The 16,564-nt window shown below is 37.9% G+C and overlaps 1 long non-coding RNA gene across 1 annotated transcript in view; it reads right to left on the minus strand.

Moving 5' to 3' along the window:
• Window positions 1-9,518: 9,518 nt before the first annotated feature.
• The window catches only part of LOC107572899 (uncharacterized), a 14,066-nt gene continuing 7,020 nt past the window's right edge, over window positions 9,519-16,564 (minus strand). The window contains exon 3 of the long non-coding RNA XR_001607424.1: window positions 9,519-9,601. This is a non-coding gene — a long non-coding RNA (uncharacterized lncRNA). The remainder of the gene's footprint in view (window positions 9,602-16,564) is intronic.

A 16,564-nucleotide genomic window follows, 5' to 3' on the forward strand; every position in this document is an offset into this window, starting at 1 on the left:
ATTTGAGTTGAATTACTGAAATAAATGAACTTTTCCACAACATTCTAATTTATTGAGATGCACCTGTATATATATATATATATATAGAGAGAGAGAGAGAGAGAGAGAGAGAGAGATAGAGATTCATGTGAATTTGAATTCCTGACTTTAGGTTCCTAATATTCATATAGTGCCAGTGTTTAACATACATATATATAGAAATGCTTTAGCAGCAGTGAACAGCAGAAAATAAGTAAAAGGTGTGTGTGTGTTAGGGTTAGGATTAGGGTTTGAGATTGTAAAAATGCAGAAAGTTTTCTGTAAGGGGTAGTGTTAGAAAACACTCTCTGTCTTGAGAATGCCTCACCCCTCCTTTTTCTCCCCTCTCTCTTATCACCCCTCCTTTCCTTTTTCTCCCTCTCACTCTCCCTCCTCTCAACATCCTTGGCCAGGAAGTCTATTCCTAATATGTACATGTTTTTCTGTATATGTGGCGATTTTATACAAAACACATGTTCTTGGCAAAAACATCCTGTATGTGTATGTCACCCTATCCTCATTGGTTAAGAGGGTAAAACTCCCCTGACATGCCTATATAAGATCTGTATTTCTATGAATAAATTGAAGTCTTGAGAATACATTTGAATGTGTGTTTTCTTACTTCCCGGCCGTATTTACACTTTAAGGAGACTGAGAAGATTTCACGGTGGCAAAAAGAGATATCGAGGGACCAAATTGTTATTTTTATTAACAGGTAGGTTTGGTGTAGGGCGATAGAAAATACAGTTTGTACAGTATAAAAAACATTACACCTATGGAGAGTCCCTTCAAGGATAGTGCACCAGATGTGTGTGTGTGTGTGTGTGTGTGTGTGTGAGAATGCCTTGTTTTTTAAGGTTGTGGTGGGGTTCAGTGCTTGCGAAAGACAGTAGAATTTACAGCAGTACTTCTAGATTTAATCAAATGAGCTGAATACTGTGATATGGCAGTGAGGAGCAGGAATTATTTTATTATTGCAACAGTAATCTGTGTCTGCATTGCTCATCTCTTGTGTATTTATACATTAACTGTAACAGTGTGATGTCAACAGGACAGAATCCCAGCATGCTTTACTGTAATATTTGCTATACTGCTTAGCACACCGCTACTAAATGTTTGCTGTCATGGCAAAACAAATCCTTATGTGAGTTTTCATCTGAATTAAATGTAATATGATAACAAGACTGTATGTCATGAAATATTGGTAATATATCATGTTTATTTTTATGAAGCTGTTGTTACAAGGCATATGCAAACAACAAAATACTCAAGAATATGTGATTCATTAAGAAATGACCTGGGCCCGTTTTCTTAAATATTCTAAGAATCCTCTCAGAGAGCTCCTAATAGCTTAAACATTTCTAACTAGGAGTCTTAGCTTAAAAGTGATTCAGGACCAATCTGAGAGCAACTCTGAGTGAGGAAAAGACAAAAACGTTCATCTTAGTGAGGAGGCAGAGCTGACCCTGTTGCTAGGTATGACACAGTCTTTTGAAGACTGTGATTGGTTGGTTGTCCAAGAAGGAAAAACATTTTTTTAAGTCTATTATAAGCCTTCACATCAAAATTACAGGCATGATAGTTTCCGTTTTACCATACTTACACACACACACACACACACACACACACACACACACACATACATACATATATACATATCCCCTACAACCAGTAAAATTTTAATTTATTAGTCATGTGCTTAAAATGTTTGGTAACTAAGTAGTAAAGGAGACATTAGCATGTCAGGTCACATGCTCTCAAGGCTCCATAGTGAGCTCATTTTAGACTAGAAAATACATATAAATTCAATTTATAAAAATATAATTGTACATCCAAATGTGTTTTCTAACGTTTTTTTGCCATTTTTAATGCACTTTTATAAAAACAACAACTCAGAGACCAACAAATCTGAGCGTCATGCATAACTGACAAAGTCCTGTGATGTGATGCATATTTTGTGTAGCTGGCACTATTGACCAGCGTTGACAGGCAGTATAATAGCCTTTATGCATGTGTTTTAGGTTCATTTTTGTAAGATGGAGAGACAAATCTGTACTTATTTCAGAAAGTATTGATGATAGTGATATGAGTGCATCAGAAAATCAGGTTGTAGTAATAAAACAAGTTGTTGAGGACCAGGGAGGATAGAAGCAATGAGGGTGATGAAGGGCAGTGATGAAGAATATGTTGTTGTGGAAGTCAGGCATTTGGGTACATAATTGTATGGCAGTTTGAAAGATGTGATCCAAACAACAACCAAAGGGTCAGGAAAGATGCCAGTGTTTATTGGCATTACTATACTGACACATGATGCTGGAGATACTGGCCTCCAATGATGACTGCACAAGTTGTTTTAATGCTTTTGAAACACTAAGGCATGGTTTTCAGGCAATGAAATTGCATCCAAATATGTGTCAAGTTTTAGACATTTTCACGCGTGAGTTCCAAATCAAATATAGCAGCACAAGAAAAAAAATGGAATGTTCATAAATATTTTTAATGTTTTTTGAAACAGTAAGACCTTTTCACTTCTTTTCAGATAGTGAAAAAGCATGAAATTTCAGACAATTTGCCAAAAATAATTTACCCTAATGGGACAACGTCAGTTATACATGACGGATCCCTTAAAAATGGTCCAAAGTCAGATGAAGAAAACAAATTTAGGAAAATTATTTTACTCCCAAATATATGTCAAATATGAAGTCAATTATTTTTACGCTGTAAATTCACAATTAGTCCTATAGAGGTATATATATTCTTTATTTAAATTTTTTTTTTTACCATGCTGTTAATGACAAATGTCGAGAGTGCATTATTGTAGCGCGAAAGCACATTAATATAATGCGTGAGCATGAATCTCTCCTCTCGCACGCGGATTTCCTTTGCTGTCGCACAAAACCTGACGCTCAGATACACGCTGCTCTCGCCTGGAGAGAGTGCGCACACTTAAAACGTGTCTCTCCTCTCACTCAAACTGTGTCCTGTGCGCTCGCAAATCTCTCTGTGCTCATGCACTATAGATATTAATTATTTTCGCACCTGAATCTTTCATCTTAAATCTTTTGATTTAAGACAGAACTATTTAGATATGGGTCAGATGCACTATTCCCTAAACCGATACTTACGATTTGGAGACCAAATATAACACTATAATACATTTTTCATATTTGCCATAACATTACTACATTCTATTCTATGGGTTTAATGCATTTGCAGACAATGTAATTACATGTAACTGTCATATAACTGTATATTCACTGTTTTAGAGGAGAGTGCCATTGAATGTGTAGCTAATATTAAGTGGATTTTCATGAAAGAAAAAAGCAAACAAACATCAGAACTGACACCAAACACTGGATTAAAAAAAAAACTCCCAATAAATGTCTGAAAAGCGCTGACAGTGATGATATTAGAGCATTTATTGTATTATATCTTGCATCATTTACATCTATTTTTGCATTTGATGTGTCATTCTCATACGTCGTTTACGTCCAGTGCTTCCATGTTCTACGTCAGAACGCCGGCTCATTATTGGAGGGCTCCTGCACCAGCATTACACGCATGCGTCGTGCTGCTCACATGTGCAGCTTTGGCCGATAATGAGCCAGTGTTCGGACATAGAACACAGAAGCCTTCACTGTGCTTTAACGGCGTAAGGATAATGACAGGGAAGAGAAGAGATTGCTGAATAAAGTTATTATTTTTGTTTTGTTTTTGCACACAAAAAGTATTCTCGTCGCTTCATAAAATTATTGTAGAACCACTGTAGTCACGTCAACTGTTTTAATGACGTCTTTAGTACCTTTATGGATCTTGAGAGTTTAGGTGGCGTTGCTGTCAATGGAGGCTGCTCTGAGCCATCGGATTTGATCTAAAATATCTTAATTTGTGTTCTGAAGATGAACGAATGTCTAAGATGCTTTCTGGATTCATTGTTTTTTTCTTTACTATAATCTTTTCTTTAATTTAAAAAGAGAAAACTAAGAATTTTTCTAAGAATTTTCATGAATAGGCCAAGGGCCCTGTTTTTTTAATGACTCCCTATAAAAAATAAAAATAAAAAACAGGTTGTTAGTTATCACTGAGAATTTGTGTTGGAGTCATTTCCATTTCTATTGTCATAATTTAGACTGAATGGACTGATTTAATAATTTAAAGTTTATGTTTGATCATTATTATTTGTGTATTATTTGTTTTTGTTTGAGTATGTTATTTTTCTTTGAATGTTATGAATTTTTGAATGGAGACTCTTATTATATTATTGCAATTATGCATTTAGTGCAGGTAAGGAAGTAGGTGGAGTTAGTAGGGGCAAGAGGAAACAATTTTCAGACCGTGGCTTGCTTAGTTGGGGACACAATTTCTGGCAACTAGGGATGCTCATTTCGGTTAATTTTCCCGATTGACATCCACCGCTCGTTATTAATCGTTTCTGATAAGATTAGAATATTAAATTAAAGGGGTGGTTGACTGGGTTTTTTCTAGGCTTGACTGTGTTTATGGGTTGCAGTCTAACATCTGTTAATGCTTCGTTTATTAAAAAATGCATTCTTTTTCACATCATTTACCTTTATTCCACTACGCTCTGTCCCTTCTCTGAGAAACACACTGATCTTTTCCTTCTTTTATAAAGCCCCGCCCTCAGAAATAGGTGATGGGCTCTGATTGGTTAGCTAGCCCAGTGTGTTGTGATTGACTAAACTGCCTCTAGTGTGCTTCAAAACGTCCCGCCCCTCACCTCAGCAGCATTGTGTGTGTGTGTGTGTGTGTGTGTGTGTGAGAATGCCTTGTTTTTTAAGGTTGTGGTGGGGTTCAGTGCTTGCGAAAGACAGTAGAATTTACAGCAGTACTTCTAGATTTAATCAAATGAGCTGAATACTGTGATATGGCAGTGAGGAGCAGGAATTATTTTATTATTGCAACAGTAATCTGTGTCTGCATTGCTCATCATTTATACATTTATACATTAACTGTAACAGTGTGATGTCAACAGGACAGAATCCCAGCATGCTTTACTGTAATATTTGCTATACTGCTTAGCACACCGCTACTAAATGTTTGCTGTCATGGCAAAACAAATCCTTATGTGAGTTTTCATCTGAATTAAATGTAATATGATAACAAGACTGTATGTCATGAAATATTGGTAATATATCATGTTTATTTTTATGAAGCTGTTGTTACAAGGCATATGCAAACAACAAAATACTCAAGAATATGTGATTCATTAAGAAATGACCTGGGCCCGTTTTCTTAAATATTCTAAGAATCCTCTCAGAGAGCTCCTAATAGCTTAAACATTTCTAACTAGGAGTCTTAGCTTAAAAGTGATTCAGGACCAATCTGAGAGCAACTCTGAGTGAGGAAAAGACAAAAACGTTCATCTTAGTGAGGAGGCAGAGCTGACCCTGTTGCTAGGTATGACACAGTCTTTTGAAGACTGTGATTGGTTGGTTGTCCAAGAAGGAAAAACATTTTTTTAAGTCTATTATAAGCCTTCACATCAAAATTACAGGCATGATAGTTTCCGTTTTACCATACTTACACACACACACACACACACACACACACACACACACACATACATACATATATACATATCCCCTACAACCAGTAAAATTTTAATTTATTAGTCATGTGCTTAAAATGTTTGGTAACTAAGTAGTAAAGGAGACATTAGCATGTCAGGTCACATGCTCTCAAGGCTCCATAGTGAGCTCATTTTAGACTAGAAAATACATATAAATTCAATTTATAAAAATATAATTGTACATCCAAATGTGTTTTCTAACGTTTTTTTGCCATTTTTAATGCACTTTTATAAAAACAACAACTCAGAGACCAACAAATCTGAGCGTCATGCATAACTGACAAAGTCCTGTGATGTGATGCATATTTTGTGTAGCTGGCACTATTGACCAGCGTTGACAGGCAGTATAATAGCCTTTATGCATGTGTTTTAGGTTCATTTTTGTAAGATGGAGAGACAAATCTGTACTTATTTCAGAAAGTATTGATGATAGTGATATGAGTGCATCAGAAAATCAGGTTGTAGTAATAAAACAAGTTGTTGAGGACCAGGGAGGATAGAAGCAATGAGGGTGATGAAGGGCAGTGATGAAGAATATGTTGTTGTGGAAGTCAGGCATTTGGGTACATAATTGTATGGCAGTTTGAAAGATGTGATCCAAACAACAACCAAAGGGTCAGGAAAGATGCCAGTGTTTATTGGCATTACTATACTGACACATGATGCTGGAGATACTGGCCTCCAATGATGACTGCACAAGTTGTTTTAATGCTTTTGAAACACTAAGGCATGGTTTTCAGGCAATGAAATTGCATCCAAATATGTGTCAAGTTTTAGACATTTTCACGCGTGAGTTCCAAATCAAATATAGCAGCACAAGAAAAAAAATGGAATGTTCATAAATATTTTTAATGTTTTTTGAAACAGTAAGACCTTTTCACTTCTTTTCAGATAGTGAAAAAGCATGAAATTTCAGACAATTTGCCAAAAATAATTTACCCTAATGGGACAACGTCAGTTATACATGACGGATCCCTTAAAAATGGTCCAAAGTCAGATGAAGAAAACAAATTTAGGAAAATTATTTTACTCCCAAATATATGTCAAATATGAAGTCAATTATTTTTACGCTGTAAATTCACAATTAGTCCTATAGAGGTATATATATTCTTTATTTAAATTTTTTTTTTTACCATGCTGTTAATGACAAATGTCGAGAGTGCATTATTGTAGCGCGAAAGCACATTAATATAATGCGTGAGCATGAATCTCTCCTCTCGCACGCGGATTTCCTTTGCTGTCGCACAAAACCTGACGCTCAGATACACGCTGCTCTCGCCTGGAGAGAGTGCGCACACTTAAAACGTGTCTCTCCTCTCACTCAAACTGTGTCCTGTGCGCTCGCAAATCTCTCTGTGCTCATGCACTATAGATATTAATTATTTTCGCACCTGAATCTTTCATCTTAAATCTTTTGATTTAAGACAGAACTATTTAGATATGGGTCAGATGCACTATTCCCTAAACCGATACTTACGATTTGGAGACCAAATATAACACTATAATACATTTTTCATATTTGCCATAACATTACTACATTCTATTCTATGGGTTTAATGCATTTGCAGACAATGTAATTACATGTAACTGTCATATAACTGTATATTCACTGTTTTAGAGGAGAGTGCCATTGAATGTGTAGCTAATATTAAGTGGATTTTCATGAAAGAAAAAAGCAAACAAACATCAGAACTGACACCAAACACTGGATTAAAAAAAAAACTCCCAATAAATGTCTGAAAAGCGCTGACAGTGATGATATTAGAGCATTTATTGTATTATATCTTGCATCATTTACATCTATTTTTGCATTTGATGTGTCATTCTCATACGTCGTTTACGTCCAGTGCTTCCATGTTCTACGTCAGAACGCCGGCTCATTATTGGAGGGCTCCTGCACCAGCATTACACGCATGCGTCGTGCTGCTCACATGTGCAGCTTTGGCCGATAATGAGCCAGTGTTCGGACATAGAACACAGAAGCCTTCACTGTGCTTTAACGGCGTAAGGATAATGACAGGGAAGAGAAGAGATTGCTGAATAAAGTTATTATTTTTGTTTTGTTTTTGCACACAAAAAGTATTCTCGTCGCTTCATAAAATTATTGTAGAACCACTGTAGTCACGTCAACTGTTTTAATGACGTCTTTAGTACCTTTATGGATCTTGAGAGTTTAGGTGGCGTTGCTGTCAATGGAGGCTGCTCTGAGCCATCGGATTTGATCTAAAATATCTTAATTTGTGTTCTGAAGATGAACGAATGTCTAAGATGCTTTCTGGATTCATTGTTTTTTTCTTTACTATAATCTTTTCTTTAATTTAAAAAGAGAAAACTAAGAATTTTTCTAAGAATTTTCATGAATAGGCCAAGGGCCCTGTTTTTTTAATGACTCCCTATAAAAAATAAAAATAAAAAACAGGTTGTTAGTTATCACTGAGAATTTGTGTTGGAGTCATTTCCATTTCTATTGTCATAATTTAGACTGAATGGACTGATTTAATAATTTAAAGTTTATGTTTGATCATTATTATTTGTGTATTATTTGTTTTTGTTTGAGTATGTTATTTTTCTTTGAATGTTATGAATTTTTGAATGGAGACTCTTATTATATTATTGCAATTATGCATTTAGTGCAGGTAAGGAAGTAGGTGGAGTTAGTAGGGGCAAGAGGAAACAATTTTCAGACCGTGGCTTGCTTAGTTGGGGACACAATTTCTGGCAACTAGGGATGCTCATTTCGGTTAATTTTCCCGATTGACATCCACCGCTCGTTATTAATCGTTTCTGATAAGATTAGAATATTAAATTAAAGGGGTGGTTGACTGGGTTTTTTCTAGGCTTGACTGTGTTTATGGGTTGCAGTCTAACATCTGTTAATGCTTCGTTTATTAAAAAATGCATTCTTTTTCACATCATTTACCTTTATTCCACTACGCTCTGTCCCTTCTCTGAGAAACACACTGATCTTTTCCTTCTTTTATAAAGCCCCGCCCTCAGAAATAGGTGATGGGCTCTGATTGGTTAGCTAGCCCAGTGTGTTGTGATTGACTAAACTGCCTCTAGTGTGCTTCAAAACGTCCCGCCCCTCACCTCAGCAGCATGTGCTCCGGTTGTATTGTAAACAACAGCGTCGTTAATATCGCTTATCAGTTTGAGCCCGATGTGTCGCCCCTTCCGCACCACAGACCATTGCTGTGGTTCGCGTCCGAAGGACGAGCATATCAGTACGAGGTCCTGCCCTCCGGGCTGTCCCTGTTGCCCCGTGTCTTCACGTAAGTTGCGGAGGTACCCCTTGTTCCTTTGAGAGAACAGAGCATTCGCAGTCTCAACTACCTCGACGAAGCAGTCTCATGAGCGGCCGGGTCACCGGCTCCGCTCCTCCGCGAAAACCTGAATATGCGCTGCACCTGCTGCCTACTTATACTCACGCTGTGATCAGCAGCAGCTGGATGCAATAATCGCATGCCAATGTGCATTGGCTCATTTAGTTTACACTCGAAGTAGATTGGTCCCTCTAAGCGAGATCCCAATTTCGTCGGTCCTCCGACGTGACGTCTCCGTTCCCTCCTTCAGGGAACGAGGGTTACATACGTAACCGAGACGTTATCTATTGTCATTTTGCATTATTGACACACTATTCTCCTAAGTAATGCTGTACAGTTGCTTTGACACAATCTGTATTGTTAAAAGCGCTATATAAATAAAGCTGACTTGACTTGACTTTATTAGACATATTTTAAATGCAACCTTAAAAACAATCGTGTAAGAATCTCACTCTCAAAAACAATTTGCAGATACGTCTTAATTTATACAACTACTAGAGATAAACTTAATTATAATCCATTTCAACTATTACTTTATTATTTTTGACATCAGTTTGTCATTTCTGAGGGTGATTTACTCACGGTTCAGTGAAGGAGATGCAACACTCTCATGTGAAGAATCACTTTCATCACCGGCAACAGGAAGTCTCTGATAGTTTGTCTGTAGAGTCTATGAACATAAGATTGATCAGCTTTACCAATTAGAAATGAGCTACAGGGGTGAAACATTATTACTGATACAGCTGAAAAATGCTGCCTTAATATACTGTCTACTAAAATGCCTTAATCTGGACATTTTTAAAGCAGAAAATAATTTGTACAACCTTTGGATTTTTCAATGTCAAGAGTATTGTAATTAGCAGTTCATTTAATTTTGAAGCAGATTCGTTGTACGTGACAGCACTAATTAAAGTCTCTTAATCCATAAGATCCATTTTAAGACATAACTGATGTAAATCAATTGTGCATCATTAAAGTGTGTTGAGATTTGGGAAGTGGCCTCATCTCCTGTGATGCATAACATAAAAGCTCACTGTTCAGATGAATGCATGGCTCATGACTGCAATAAAATTATGAGATAATTATTCGTTCACAAATTAATCGCTCAATGAGTCTATTATTCTAGATTACACAACATTTTAATTATTTTCAAAATAATTTACTGTTAACGTGAAATAAGCTTCCCCCAAGCAGGATTGAGCTAACAGACCTGTTGCTATGAAAGCAATTCCAGGATGAGCTTTGAAGAACCAAACAATCCTGGATTGTCTAAAATCAACAATAAAATCCAGCTAACCATGTAATTCATGTACGAAGAACAGACCTCTGGTTTAATTGTGTTTACTTGTCAGTTAATGTGTTTTGTTCTCTTTGTTCCTGTGCCTTTATTCTGTTATTTTTATTATTTATTTCTATTCTTCTTATTTTTCAGATCTTTTGTTTCCTCCTGCTCCCTTTTTTCTCATTTGATGCATATCAACAAATTAGGAAATGCATTACTTTCCACTGCTTACTTGAAAAAGTGTTTTAATGATAATTTATTGCTATTGCTTGAATATGTAATACAATCAATAAAAATTAACTGTAGTCTGATTGAGTACTTTAAAATGAAATATAATCTAATTACAAGTACTTAATTTTTGGAATCTGATAACGTAATCCAGATTACATGTAATGAGTTACTATCCAGCACCGTCTATAAATAGCCTACCCAGATAGCATGCGGATATGGGCCACTTTAGGCAATGATACGGCACTGGTGGCCTTATGGCCGGTACAAAATGGCCCATACTTATGGCCCGTACAAAATGGATGTATGCCTGAAGTGGCCCACATGTAAAATAGCAAAAATGTCCCAAATTTATCAAATCAGATGTGGGCCTCTGTAGGAAAAGATGTGGTGTTCACGGCAATGTGTAATCTGAATGTGACCCTAAGGTGGCCACGTGGTAAATAGTGAATATGGCCCAAATAGTGCCAACCAAATGTGGTCCACCTTTGGCAAAAATGTGGCACAATCGATAAAGGCTAATCAGGGTGTAAACAAAATGTGGTCCACATATGTTTCAGCAAATGTGGCCAAGGTACATTAAAATGATTCTGGGCCAGTTTTGACAATGATATGGCTCCGTGAGCACTGGCTAATGTAGCTGTGAGCCTAAAGTGGCCCTTATATGATACCACAAATGTGGCCTAGTTATCCTAAACTGTATCTGGGCCAGTTTTGACAAATATATGGCACCGTGAGCACTGGCTAATGTGGCTTTGAGCCTAAAGTGGCCCTTATATGATGCCACAAATGTGGCCTAGTTATCCTAAAGCGTATCTGGGCCAGTTTTGGCAAAGATATGGCACAGTAAGCACTGGCTAATGTGGCTGTGAATTTAAAGTGGCCCTTATATTATGCCATAATATTTTCCCAGGTATAAAACATATCTGAGGCCAGTTTTGGCAAATATATGGCATGGTAAGCACTGGTTAATGTGGCTTTGAGTTTAAAGTGGCCCTTATATGATGTCATAAATGTTGCCCAGGTATAAAATATATCTGGCCAGTTTTGGCAAAGATATGGCACAGTGAGCACTGGCTAATGTAGCTGGGAGTCTAAAGTGGCCCACATATGAGGCCACAAATGTGGCCCAGCTATCCTAAACCGTACCTGGGCCAGTTTTGGCAAAGATATGGCACAGTGAGCACTGGCTAATGTAGCTGGGAGTCTAAAGTGGCCCACATATGAGGCCACAAATGTGGCCCAGTTATCCTAAACCGTACCTGGGCCAGTTTTGGCAAATATATGGCATGGTAAGCACTGGCTAATGTGGCTGTGAGCCTAAAGTGGCACTTATATCATGCCACAAATGTGGCCCAGTTATCCTAAACCGTACCTGGGCCAGTTTTGGCAAATATATGGCATGGTAAGCACTGGCTAATGTGGCTGTGAGCCTAAAGTGGCACTTATATCATGCCACAAATGTGGCCCAGTTATCCTAAACCGTACCTGGGCCAGTTTTGGCAAATATATGGCATGGTAAGCACTGGCTAATGTGGCTGTGAATTTAAAGTGGCCCTTATATTATGCCATACATTTTTCCCAGGTGTAAAATATATCTGGGCAAGTTTTGGCAAAGATATGGCACCGTGAGCACTGGCTAATCTGGCTGTGAGCCTAAAGTGGCCCTTATATGATGCCACAAATGTGGCTAGCATATAAAATGACAAATATTGCCCATATAATTAAAGGGTTAGTTCACCCAAAAATGAAAATTAGGTCATGCATTACTCACCCTCAAGGCATCCTAGGTGTATATGACTTTCTTCTTTCAGACAAATCCAGTCGGAGTTATATAAAAAATTGTCTTTGATCTTTCAAGCTGTTTAATGGCACTCAGTGAGTGTTGCAGTGCTTCAGTCCAAAAGAAGTGAAATAAAATGTGCCCCTCCTTAAAAAAAAATAACGACGGCTCCGGGGGGTGAACAAAGGCCCCCTTTAGTGAATCAATGCGATTTTGTAAGAAAAATAACCACATTTAAAATGTAATAATCAATTTAATCTAGCTTGCAGTTCCAGGCGGATGACGTATAAGTTCGGCATTGTGCATGTGCCGCTCAGAAGTGACGAATGTGGAAGCGCAGGGGAGAGAAAATAACATAACAACGGTCACTAATTAGAAGTACAAAATGAGCATTTGTAAAGAAGAATGTCAGAGGATTTCGATATAAACCAAGAGGTTTGTTTGCTCCTGTTAACAAACGATGGTTTTCACGAGACTCACTGGCGCATGCGCAGCGCTGAACTCATACGTCATGCTCCCGGAGCTGCTTCCGTGTACAACAGTGAGTGCAAGCTAGATTAAAGTGATTATTACATTTTGAATATGGATATTTTTCTTACAAAAACGCATCGATTCGCTACAGGAGGCCTTTGTTCACCCCCCAAAGCTGTGAGAGACACTTTTTTATTTAATGGAGGGGCACTTTTTATTTCACTTCTTTTGGACTGAAGCACTGCAACATCCGCTGAGTGGCATTAAACAGCTTGAAAGATCAAAGACAATTTTTTATATAACTCCGACTGGATTTGTCTGAAAGAAGAAAGTCATATACACCTAGGATGACTTGAGGGTGAGTAATTTATGGCCTAATTTTAATTTTTGGGTGAACTAACCTTTTAATAACAATTTGGCACAGTCAGCATTGGCTAATTAGTGTGTAAGCCAACTTGTCCCACATTTGACATGCCCCATATATTATAAAACAGATGAGGACCACTGCTGGTTGTAACACTTGACACTGGCTAATTGAAATGGAAGCTTGAAATTGTAAATATGGCCTAATAGAATTTGACTACTTTTAGTAGGATGCAACACAGTTAGCTGATGCAGGGTGATCTGGATGTGAGTCTTAAGAAGGCTACATACGCAGCAATTTATTTTTTGAAACATGCTTTTAATGGCAGTTTTTTTTTAATATACTGTATGTGTGTGCAGCATAAAAACAGAAGTGCACTATAATGATTGTACTCTTACGGTCACGGTTTCTGTTAATTTGGACTTTGTTTTCCTTTTGCACCGTTTCCCTTGTTGTATTGATTGTATTATTCTGTTCAGGGGCCCGTTCATAGTACCTCACTTAATACATCGGAGATGATTTGAAACATGCCAGATACTCTAATCGTGATAACTGATCTCTGGCTAATTTGGTTATTAAAAAATTTTGCGGATTTGATTGAAATATCTGGATTAAGCGGTCTAAGATTACTGCACGTTCTCGTGCTCCCCGTAAAGGGCAGGTGTATCGATACTTAAAACCACGCTCAGCAATGCAGCGATTGGCTGGCGGCAAGACAGCAGCATAATGACATCTTTTAATTAAAAAAAGACACCTGACAAAAAAACTTGACCTTGAATTTCTGGACATTTATAAGGAAACAACCAAGTGAACAAAACTACATAAATGTTATAATAGATAAATCAAATGTGCTCCGTTTTTATTTATTTTTTTTAAATGATTCACGATTTCTAGTATATGTACAGGCTTTACATTATTATTTCAGTGTTGTAATTAGCAATTCTTGTAATTTTATGTGACAGCATTAATTAAAGTTTCCTAAGGGTCAAGATCATGTTATCTGCATCTCCTGTGCTCCATCAAGCCACTCCCATAATATCTGTCACCACTCAAATTAATGCACGACTCAGATTAACTGTACAGCATGTGTGTAAGACTCTAATACAATTATAAAGCAATTATTTTATCACAAATAAATCTTTCAATGTGTAAAACTGGCTGTGTCTATAGTATTATATTACACAACATTATGATATTATTTTCAAATTAATTTTTAAATTATTATTATTTTAAATAATACTTCATTTCCACTTCTTTTCCAGCGATATCGTCGACTTGATTGCACAGACACTATTTAAACTGAACTGAGCTGGATGATGACGTCACTGAATTCAATGATGAACTGTCTTTAACTGAAAAATGAGTGTTTACTATTGTCACTTTGCATTATTGACACACTATTTTCCTCATTAATGCTGTTCAGTTGCTTTGACACAATCTGTATTGTTAAAAGTGCTATATAAATAAAGCTGACTTGACTAAATGATTGTCCCTGGATTAGTAGGGTTCTCTTGTAGTAGAGTAACAGTGGCTGGGATAGATTTTAAATATCAGTTCCACATAAAAAGATACAATCTAATCCTGTTTTCATGACATAAGCCTGCTCCCGAGCATGATTAAGTTTATGGACCTGTTGCTATGACAGCTAGTCCAGGATGAGCTTCGAAGAACCAAATAATCCAAGATCATGTCAAATCGTCAACAAGTTAACTGAGTAAGCGACGTACGAAGAATGGGCCCCAGGTGTATCTAGTTAATTATCTGTTTGTTCTCTTGTTTGTTCTGAGTACTTAAGTTCCTGTATGTTCACTTTGAGTTTGTCTGGTTTTATGTCTACATGTCTTAAATGTTGCTGTACTACATTGTGTTTGTTGGATTTACCCTTGTTGGATTAAAGACTTATGCTATATAACATTTCATCTTCGTTGTGCGCTCTTTAACACAGCGTAGCTATGACACCCACAGACTTACTGTGTAGGTAGAGTCTGAGTGAGAAGCATTTAAGTTCAAACTTGTGAAGAACAGTTTTTTTTAAGTATTGGAATGTGTCTTTGAATATTTATCTTTGACATTTTAATTGCTGCTTGTGCAAAACTTGGGTCGGGATGATTTTATCAAGTAGGACACATTTCTGACCTTATTTGAACATTTATGGAGGACATTTTTAAATTCCTCTTTACAATGTTGAGTATTGTTGATGCATAACTCACTTAAGGATTAGTGTGGCCCAGATAATGTATATTTATGGTTTATTTAGTTCATTATTAGCTAAAATGTGGCTGTGTAGTGGCCTGCTTGTGGACCACTGCCAAAATCCACGCAGTATGTGGGCCGGAGCAAGGTGTTGGATCTGGGCCGGATCTGGGCCAGAATTAAAGGGTGCTTTCACACCTGGCCTGTTGTTTTGGAACCTGGCGTGTTTCCCCCCTTAGCACGGTTCGTTTGGGCACATGTGAACATGGCAATCGTGCTCGGATCCGCACCAAAACAATCGGTTCGAGATCGCCTGAACGAGGTGGTCTCGGCTCGATTGAAAACGAACTCTGGAGCGGTTCGGTTGTAGTGAGAAAGCAATCCGATCTAACAGACCAACGAACCAGGCTATATCACAATTAGGGCTGGACAATATCAATATGTATCGCGATATAATTTTTTTAAATAACAGTGATATGACTTTTAAACACATTTCCGATATTTCGATATACATTACCAGTTTCCCATACATCAATTTATTTGTGCCGTTTGACTTCATTGAATAAACATGAGCACTGCACGTTACACGGCGGGGGTGTTTTATATGAATGTATCTCTGAAGGGAACTGACTGTCTTCAGAAAAGTTTCGATGGTATTTTCATTAGATCTGATAAAGTAGCATTCATGAGCGGAGCTGCTTTGATTACAGCCGTTACTGGAGAAACCGCTAGTTTTATCACTCTAAAAGCGCCTCCTGCTGGCAGAGAATGAGTTTGCATTTTCAATAAGCCCGTCTCCAGCAACATTTCCAGTTCCCCTTCAGGAACTCGAGCTGCGTCGAGACGCTTTGGGAACGCCCCTTGCGTGACCGCGTTCTGAAGCACGTGTCAAATCCGTCCAATGGAGCAGCGAGACGTCACGAGCAGGGTGACGTAAGCACCAGAAAGCATAAAGGCACATCCGGCCGGGCGCAAACCAGCTTCTGCTCTTCAGTAGCGCTCTGTGTATGTGTCTGTCTATTTACTGTTGTCTGTCCGCACAAGCACTCATATATAAAACAATAGAAGTCTATGGCGAGCGAACGGCTTTACAAACGCTGTGTTTCTCCCTGCCCACGATATCTGGCGGCAGGGGATACACACGATGTGTGTGTCGTTTGTTTAGGAGCAAAGCATGCGCGGTCAGCTTTCGAGCAGCTGATTGTCATCACTGCGAGCTCTCGCTGCACACGCTCCGCTCTCGCCTGGCTGCGTTTGATGACAGCGGCCAGGCTCGCGATCCCGCTGGCAGCGGTCCCGCTGTTGCCGAGGC

Source organism: Sinocyclocheilus grahami, unplaced genomic scaffold (genome assembly GCF_001515645.1).
Source record: "Sinocyclocheilus grahami isolate Dianchi unplaced genomic scaffold, SAMN03320097.WGS_v1.1 scaffold1830.1, whole genome shotgun sequence".
Lineage (NCBI taxonomy): Eukaryota > Metazoa > Chordata > Actinopteri > Cypriniformes > Cyprinidae > Sinocyclocheilus > Sinocyclocheilus grahami.